The following is a 9748-nucleotide window of genomic DNA, read 5'->3' as shown; positions in this document are numbered from 1 at the left end:
ACAGACCCACGGCAGACGGGCAGGCAGGGCGCAGTGCAGATCTGGCTGTGTCCACTCACCCACGGCAGACGGTCAGGCAGGGTGCAGTGCGGATTTGGCTGTGTCCACTCACCCACGGGAGACGGGCAGACAGGGCGCAGTGCGGATCTGGCTGTGTCCACTCACCGACGGGAGACGGGCAGGGAAGGCGCAGTGCGGATCTGGCTGTGTCCACTCACCCACGGCAGACGGGCAGGCAGGGCGCAGTGCGGATCTGGCTGTGTCCACTCACCCACGGGAGATGGGCAGGCAGGGTGCAGTGAGGATCCGGCTGTGTCCACTCACCCACGGGAGATGGGCAGAGACGGTGCTGTGTGGATCTGGCTATGTCCACTTACCCACGGCAGACGGGCAGACAGGGCGCAGTACGGATCTGGCTGTGTCCACTCACCCACGGCAGGCAGTCAGGGAGGACGCAGTGCGGATCTGGCTGTGTCCACTCACCCACGGCAGGCGGTCAGGCAGGGCGCAGTGCGGATCTGGTTGTGTCCACTCACCCACGGCAGACAGTCAGGCAGGGCGCAGTGCGGATCTGGCTGTGTCCACTCACCCACGGCAGACGGGCAGGCAGGGCGCAGTGTGGATCTGGCTGTGTCCACTCACCCACGGCAGATGGTCAGGCAGGGCTCAGTTCGGATCTGGCTGTGTCCACTCACCCACGGCAGACGGGCAGGCAGGGCGCAGTGCGCACCTGGCTGTGTCCACTTGTCCACCGGAGACGGGCAGGCGGGGCGCAGTGCGGATCTGACTGTCTCCACTCACCCACGGCAGGCGGTCAGGCAGGGCGCAGTGTTGATCTGGCTGTGTCCAGTCACCCACGGCAGACGGTCAGGCAGGGCGCAGTGCGGATCTGGCTGTGTCCACTCACCCACGGCAGACAGGCAGGCAGGGCGCAGTGCGGATCTGGCTGTGTCCACTCGCCCACAGGAGACGGGCAGGCAGGGCGCAGTGCGCATCTGGCTGTGTCCACTCGCCCACGGGAGACGGGCAGGCAGGGCGCAGTGCGGATCTGGCTGTGTCCACTCACCCACGGCAGACGGTCAGGCAGGGAGCAGTGCGGATCTGGCTGTGTCCACTCACCCACGGGAGACGGGCAGGCAAGGCGCAGTGCGGATCTGGCTGTGTCCACTCACCCACGGGAGACGGGCAGGCAGCGCAGTGCGGATCCGGCTGTGTCCGCTCACCCACGGGAGATGGGAAGAGACGGTGCTGTGTGGATCTGGCTATGTCCACTGAGCCACGGCAGACGGGCAGGCAGGGCGCAGTACGGATCTGGCTGTGTCCACTCACCCACGGCAGGCGGTCAGGCAGGGCGCAGTGCGAATCTGGCTGTGTCCATTCACCAACGGCAGGCGGTCAGGCAGGGCACAGTGCGGATCTGGTTGTGTCCACTCACCCACGGCAGACAGTCAGGCAGGGCGCAGTGCGGATCTGGCTGTGTCCACTAACCCACGGCAGACGGGCAGGCAGGGCGCAGTGTGGATTTGGCTGTGTCCACTCACCCACGGCAGACGGTCAGGCAGGGCGCATTGCGGATCTCGCTGTGTCCACTCACCCACGGCAGACGGGCAGGCAGGGCGCAGTACGTATCTGGCTCTGTCCACTCGCCCACGGGAGACGGGCAGGCAGGGCGCAGAGCGGATCTGGCTGTGTCCACTCACCCACGGGAGATGGGCAGGCAGGGAGCAGTGAGGATCCGGCTGTGTCCACTCACCCACGAGAGATGGGCAGAGACGGTGCTGTGTGGATCTGGCTATGTCCACTGAGCCACGGCAGACGGGCAGGCAGGGCGCAGTACGGATCTGGCTGTGTCCACTCACCCACGGCAGGCGGTCAGGCAGGGCGCAATGCGGATCTGGTTGTGTCGACTCACCCACGGCAGACAGTCAGGCAGGGCGCAGTGCGGATCTGGCTATGTCCACTCACCCACGGCAGACGGGCAGGCAGGGCGCAGTGTGGATCTGGCTGTGTCCACTCACCCACGGCAGATGGTCAGGCAGGGCTCAGTTCAGATCTGGCTGTGTCCACTCACCCACGGCAGACTGGCAGGCAGGGCGCAGTGCGCACCTGGCTGTGTCCACTCGCCCACGGGAGACGGGCAGGCAGGGCGCAGTACGGATCTGGCTGTGTCCACTCACCCACGAGAGACGGGCAGGCAGGGCCCAGTGAGGATCTGTCTGTGTCCACTCACAAAGGGGAGACGGGCAGACAGGGCGCATTGTGGATCTGGCTGTGTCCACTCACCCACGGGAGACCGGCAGAGAGGGTGCTGTGTGGATATGTCTATGTCCACTGACCCACGGCAGACGGGCAGGCAGGGCGCAGTGCGGATCTGGCTGTGTCCACTCACCCACGGCAGACGGTCAGGCAGGGCGCAGTGCGGATCTGGCTATGTCCACTCACCCACGGGAGACCGGCAGAGAGGGTGCTGTGTGGATATGTCTATGTCCACTGACCCACGGCAGACGGGCAGGCAGGGCGCAGTGCGGATCTGGCTGTGTCCACTCACCCACGGCAGACGGTCAGGCAGGGCGCAGTGCGGATCTGGCTGTGTCCACTCACCCACGGGAGACGGGCTGGCAAGGCGCAGTGCGGATCTGGCTGTGTCCACTCACCCACGGGAGACGGGCAGGCAGCGTGCAGTGCGGATGCGGCTGTGTCCACTCACCCACGGGAGATGGGCAGAGACGGTGCTGTGTGGATCTGGCTATGTCCACTGACCCACGGCAGACTGGCAGGCAGGGCGCAGTACGGATCTGGCTGTGTCCACTCACCCACGTGAGACGGGCAGGGAAGGCGCAGTGCGGATCTGGCTGTGTCCATTCACCAACGGCAGGCGGTCAGGCAGGGCACAGTGCGGATCTGGTTGTGTCCACTCACCCACGGCAGACAGTCAGGCAGGGCGCAGTGCGGATCTGGCTGTGTCCACTAACCCACGGCAGACGGGCAGGCAGGGCGCAGTGTGGATCTGGCTGTGTCCACTCACCCACGGCAGATGGTCAGTCAGGGCTCAGTTCGGATCTGGCTGTGTCCACTCACCCACGGCAGACGGGCAGGCAGGGCGCAGTGCGGATCTGGCTGTGTCCACTCACCCACGAGAGACGGGCAGGCAGGGCCCAGTGAGGATCTGTCTGTGTCCACTCACAAAGGGGAGACGGGCAGACAGGGCGCAGTGTGGATCTGGCTGTGTCCACTCACCCACGGCAGGTGGTCAGGCAGGGCGCAGTGCTTATCTGGCTGTGTCCACTCACCCACGGCCGGCGGTCAGGCAGGGGGCAGTGCGTATCTGGCTGTATCCACTCACCCACGGCAGACTGTCAGGCAGGGGGCAGTTCGGATCTGGCTGTGTCCACTCACCCACGGCAGACGGGCAGGCAGGGCGCAGTGTGGATCTGGCTGTGTCCACTCACCCACGGCAGACGGTCAGGCAGGGCGCAGTATGGATCTGGCTGTGTCCACTCACCCACGGCCGGCGGTCAGGCAGGGGGCAGTGCGTATCTGGCTGTATCCACTCACCCACGGCAGACTGTCAGGCAGGGGGCAGTGCGGATCTGGCTGTGTCCACTCACCCACGGCAGACGGGCAGGCAGGGCGCAGTGTGGATCTGGCTGTGTCCACTCACCCACGGCAGACGGTCAGGCAGGGCGCAGTATGGATCTGGCTGTGTCCACTCACCCACGGCCGGCGGTCAGGCAGGGGGCAGTGCGTATCTGGCTGTATCCACTCACCCACGGCAGGCGGTCAGGCAGGGCGCAGTGCGGATCTGGTTGTGTCCACTCACCCACGGCAGACAGTCAGGCAGGGCGCAGTGCGGATCTGGCTGTGTCCACTCACCCACGGCAGACGGGCAGGCAGGGCGCAGTGTGGATCTGGCTGTGTCCACTCACCCACGGCTTATGGTCAGGCAGGGCTCAGTTCGGATCTGGCTGTGTCCACTCACCCACGGCAGACGGGCAGGCAGGGCGCAGTGCGCACCTGGCTGTGTCCACTTGTCCACCGGAGACGGGCAGGCGGGGCGCAGTGCGGATCTGACTGTCTCCACTCACCCACGGCAGGCGGTCAGGCAGGGCGCAGTGTTGATCTGGCTGTGTCCAGTCACCCACGGCAGACGGTCAGGCAGGGCGCAGTGCGGATCTGGCTGTGTCCACTCACCCACGGCAGACAGGCAGGCAGGGCGCAGTGCGGATCTGGCTGTGTCCACTCGCCCACAGGAGACGGGCAGGCAGGGCGCAGTGCGCATCTGGCTGTGTCCACTCGCCCACGGGAGACGGGCAGGCAGGGCGCAGTGCGGATCTGGCTGTGTCCACTCACCCACGGCAGACGGTCAGGCAGGGAGCAGTGCGGATCTGGCTGTGTCCACTCACCCACGGGAGACGGGCAGGCAAGGCGCAGTGCGGATCTGGCTGTGTCCACTCACCCACGGGAGACGGGCAGGCAGTGCAGTGCGGATCCGGCTGTGTCCGCTCACCCACGGGAGATGGGCAGAGACGGTGCTGTGTGGATCTGGCTATGTCCACTGAGCCACGGCAGACGGGCAGGCAGGGCGCAGTACGGATCTGGCTGTGTCCACTCACCCACGGCAGGCGGTCAGGCAGGGCGCAGTGCGAATCTGGCTGTGTCCATTCACCAACGGCAGGCGGTCAGGCAGGGCACAGTGCGGATCTGGTTGTGTCCACTCACCCACGGCAGACAGTCAGGCAGGGCGCAGTGCGGATCTGGCTGTGTCCACTAACCCACGGCAGACGGGCAGGCAGGGCGCAGTGTGGATCTGGCTGTGTCCACTCACCCACGGCAGATGGTCAGTCAGGGCTCAGTTCGGATCTGGCTGTGTCCACTCACCCACGGCAGACGGGCAGGCAGGGCGCAGTGCGGATCTGGCTGTGTCCACTCACCCACGAGAGACGGGCAGGCAGGGCCCAGTGAGGATCTGTCTGTGTCCACTCACAAAGGGGAGACGGGCAGACAGGGCGCAGTGTGGATCTGGCTGTGTCCACTCACCCACGGCAGGTGGTCAGGCAGGGCGCAGTGCTTATCTGGCTGTGTCCACTCACCCACGGCCGGCGGTCAGGCAGGGGGCAGTGCGTATCTGGCTGTATCCACTCACCCACGGCAGACTGTCAGGCAGGGGGCAGTTCGGATCTGGCTGTGTCCACTCACCCACGGCAGACGGGCAGGCAGGGCGCAGTGTGGATCTGGCTGTGTCCACTCACCCACGGCAGACGGTCAGGCAGGGCGCAGTATGGATCTGGCTGTGTCCACTCACCCACGGCCGGCGGTCAGGCAGGGGGCAGTGCGTATCTGGCTGTATCCACTCACCCACGGCAGACTGTCAGGCAGGGGGCAGTGCGGATCTGGCTGTGTCCACTCACCCACGGCAGACGGGCAGGCAGGGCGCAGTGTGGATCTGGCTGTGTCCACTCACCCACGGCAGACGGTCAGGCAGGGCGCAGTGCGGATCTGGCTGTGTCCACTCACCCACGGCTGACGGTCAGGCAGGGTGCAGTGCGGATATGGCTGTGTCCACTCACCCACGGCAGACGGGCAGGCAGGGCGCAGTGCGGATCTAGCTGTGTCCACTCACTGACGAGAGACGGGCAGGCAAGGCGCAGTGCGGATCTGGCTGTGTCCACTCACGCACGGGAGACGGGCAGGCAGGGCGCAGGGCGGATCTGGCTGTGTCCACTCACCCACGGGAGACGGGCAGGCAGGGTGCAGTGCGGATCTGGCTGTGTCCACTCACCCAGGGGAGACGGGCAGGCAAGGCGCAGTGTGGATCTGGCTGTGTCCACTCACCCACGGGAGACGGGCAGAGAGGGTGCTATGTGGATATGGCTATGTCCACAGACACACGGCAGACGGGCAGGCAGGGCGCAGTGCGGATCTGGCTGTGTCCACTCGCCCACGGGAGACGGGCAGCCAGGGCGCAGTGCGGATCTGGCTGTGTCCACTCACCCACGAGAGACGGGCAGGCAGGGCCCAGTGAGGATCTGGCTGTGTCCACTCACCCAGGGGAGATGGGCAGACAGGGCGCAGTGTGGATCTGGCTGTGTCCAGTCACCCAAGGGAGACGGGAAGAGAGGGTGCTGTGTGTATATGTCTATGTCCACTGACCCACGGCAGTCGGGCAGGCAGGGCGCAGTGCGGATCTGGCTGTGTCCACTCACCCAAGGCAGACGGTCAGGCAGGGTGCAGTGCGGATCTTGCTGTGTACACTCACCCACGGGAGACGGGCAGGCAAGGCGCAGTGCGGATCTGGCTGTGTCCACTCACCCACGGGAGACGGGCAGGCAGCGCGCAGTGCGGATCCGGCTGGGTCCACTCACCCACGGGAGATGGGCAGAGACGGTGCTGTGTGGATCTGGCTATGTCCACTGACGCACGGCAGACTGGCAGGCAGGGCGCAGTACAGATCTGGCTGTGTCCACTCACCCACGGCAGGCGGTCAGGCAGGGCGCAGTGCTTATCTGGCTGTGTCCACTCACCCACGGCAGGCGGTCAGGCAGGGCGCAGTGCGTATCTGGCTGTATCCACTCACCCACGGCAGACCGTCAGGCAGGGCGCAGTGCGGATCTGGCTGTGTCCACTCGCCCACGGGAGACGGTCAGGCAGGGCGCAGTGCGTATCTGGCTGTATCCACTCACCCACTGCAGAAGGGCAGGCAGGGCGCAGTGGGGATCTGGCTATGTCCACTCGCCCACGGGAGACGGTCAGGCAGGGCGCAGTGCGGATCTGGCTGTGTCCACTCGCCCAGGGCAGACGGGCAGGCAGGGCGCAGTGTGGATCTGGCTGTGTCCACTCGCCCACGGCAGACGGTCAGGCAGGGCGCAGTGCGGATCTGGCTGTGTCCACTCGCCCAGGGCAGACGGGCAGGCAGGGCGCAGTGTGGATCCGGCTGTATCCACTCGCCGACGGGAGACGGGCAGGCAGGGCGCAGTGCGGATCTGGCTGTGTCCATTCACCCACGGGAGGCCGACAGGCAGGGCGCAGTGCGGATCTGGCTGTGTCCACTCGCTGACGGGAGACGGGCAGGCAAGGCGCAGTGCGGATCTGGCTGTGTCCACTCACCCACGGGAGACGGGCAGGCAGGGCGCAGTGCGGATCTGGCTGTGTCCACTCACCCACGCGAGACGGGCAGGCAGAGTGCAGTGCGGATCTGGCTGTTTCCACTCACCCAGGGGAGACGGGCAGGCAGGGCGCAGTGCAGATCTGGCTGTGTCCACTCACCCACGGCAGACGGGCAGGCAGGGCGCAGTGCGGATCTGGCTGTGTCCACTCGCCCACGGGAGACGGGCAGGCGGGGCGCAGTGCGGATCTGGCTGTCTCCACTCACCCACGGCAGGCGGTCAGGCAGGGCGCAGTGCGGATCTGGCTGTGTCCAGTCACCCACGGCAGACGGTCACGCAGGGCACAGTGCGGATCTGGCTGTGTCCACTCACCCACGGCAGACGGGCAGGCAGGGCGCAGTGTGGATTTGGCTGTGTCCACTCACCCACGGCAGACGGTCAGGCAGGGCGCATTGCGGATCTCGCTGTGTCCACTCACCCACGGCAGACGGGCAGGCAGGGCGCAGTACGTATCTGGCTCTGTCCACTCGCCCACGGGAGACGGGCAGGCAGGGCGCAGAGCGGATCTGGCTGTGTCCACTCACCCACGGGAGATGGGCAGGCAGGGAGCAGTGAGGATCCGGCTGTGTCCACTCACCCACGAGAGATGGGCAGAGACGGTGCTGTGTGGATCTGGCTATGTCCACTGAGCCACGGCAGACGGGCAGGCAGGGCGCAGTACGGATCTGGCTGTGTCCACTCACCCACGGCAGGCGGTCAGGCAGGGCGCAATGCGGATCTGGTTGTGTCGACTCACCCACGGCAGACAGTCAGGCAGGGCGCAGTGCGGATCTGGCTATGTCCACTCACCCACGGCAGACGGGCAGGCAGGGCGCAGTGTGGATCTGGCTGTGTCCACTCACCCACGGCAGATGGTCAGGCAGGGCTCAGTTCAGATCTGGCTGTGTCCACTCACCCACGGCAGACTGGCAGGCAGGGCGCAGTGCGCACCTGGCTGTGTCCACTCGCCCACGGGAGACGGGCAGGCAGGGTGCAGTACGGATCTGGCTGTGTCCACTCACCCACGAGAGACGGGCAGGCAGGGCCCAGTGAGGATCTGTCTGTGTCCACTCACAAAGGGGAGACGGGCAGACAGGGCGCATTGTGGATCTGGCTGTGTCCACTCACCCACGGGAGACCGGCAGAGAGGGTGCTGTGTGGATATGTCTATGTCCACTGACCCACGGCAGACGGGCAGGCAGGGCGCAGTGCGGATCTGGCTGTGTCCACTCACCCACGGCAGACGGTCAGGCAGGGCGCAGTGCGGATCTGGCTGTGTCCACTCACCCACGGGAGACCGGCAGAGAGGGTGCTGTGTGGATATGTCTATGTCCACTGACCCACGGCAGACGGGCAGGCAGGGCGCAGTGCGGATCTGGCTGTGTCCACTCACCCACGGCAGACGGTCAGGCAGGGCGCAGTGCGGATCTGGCTGTGTCCACTCACCCACGGGAGACGGGCAGGCAAGGCGCAGTGCGGATCTGGCTGTGTCCACGCACCCACGGGAGACGGGCAGGCAGCGTGCAGTGCGGATGCGGCTGTGTCCACTCACCCACGGGAGATGGGCAGAGACGGTGCTGTGTGGATCTGGCTATGTCCACTGACCCACGGCAGACTGGCAGGCAGGGCGCAGTACGGATCTGGCTGTGTCCACTCACCCACGTGAGACGGGCAGGGAAGGCGCAGTGCGGATCTGGCTGTGTCCACTCACCCACGGGAGACGGGCAGGCAGGGCGCAGTGCGTATCTGGCTTTGTCCACTCACCCACGGGAGAGGGGCAGGCAGGGTGCAGTGAGGATCCGGCTGTGTCCACTCACCCACGGGAGATGGGCAGAGACGGTGCTGTGTGGATCTGGCTATGTCCACTGACCCACGGCAGACGGGCAGGCAGGGCGCAGTACGGATCTGGCTGTGTCCACTCACCCACGGCAGGCGGTCAGGCAGGGCGCAGTGCGGATCTGGCTGTGTCCACTCACCCACGGCAGGCGGTCAGGCAGGGCGCAGTGCGGATCTGGTTGTGTCCACTCACCCACGGCAGACAGTCAGGCAGGGCGCAGTGCGGATCTGGCTGTGTCCACTCAGCCACGGCAGACGGGCAGGCAGGGTGCAGTGTGGATCTGGCTGTGTCCACTCACCCACGGCAGATGGTCAGGCAAGGCTCAGTTCTGATCTGGCTGTTTCCACTCACCCACGGCAGACGGGCAGGCAGGGCGCAGTGCGCACCTGGCTGTGTCCACTTGCCCACCGGAGACGGGCAGGCGGGGCGCAGTGCGGATCTGGCTGTCTCCACTCACCCACAGCAGGCGGTCAGGCAGGGCGCAGTGTGGATCTGGCTGTGTCCACTCACCCACGGCAGACGGTCAGGCAGGGCGCAGTGCGGATCTGGCTGTGTCCACTCACCCACGGGAGACGGGCAGACAGGGCGCAGTGCGGATCTGGCTGTGTCCACTCGCCCACGGGAGACGGGCAGGCAGGGCGCAGTGCGGATCTGGCTGTGTCCACTCGCCCACGGGAGACGGGCAGGCAGGGCGCAGTGCGGATCTGGCTGTGTCCACTCTCCCACGGGAGACGGGCAGGCAAGGCGCAGTGCGGATCTGACTGTATCC

This window comes from Microcebus murinus, chromosome 13, assembly GCF_040939455.1.
Source record: "Microcebus murinus isolate Inina chromosome 13, M.murinus_Inina_mat1.0, whole genome shotgun sequence".
NCBI lineage: Eukaryota > Metazoa > Chordata > Mammalia > Primates > Cheirogaleidae > Microcebus > Microcebus murinus.
Note: the sequence above shows the minus strand (reverse complement) of the source record.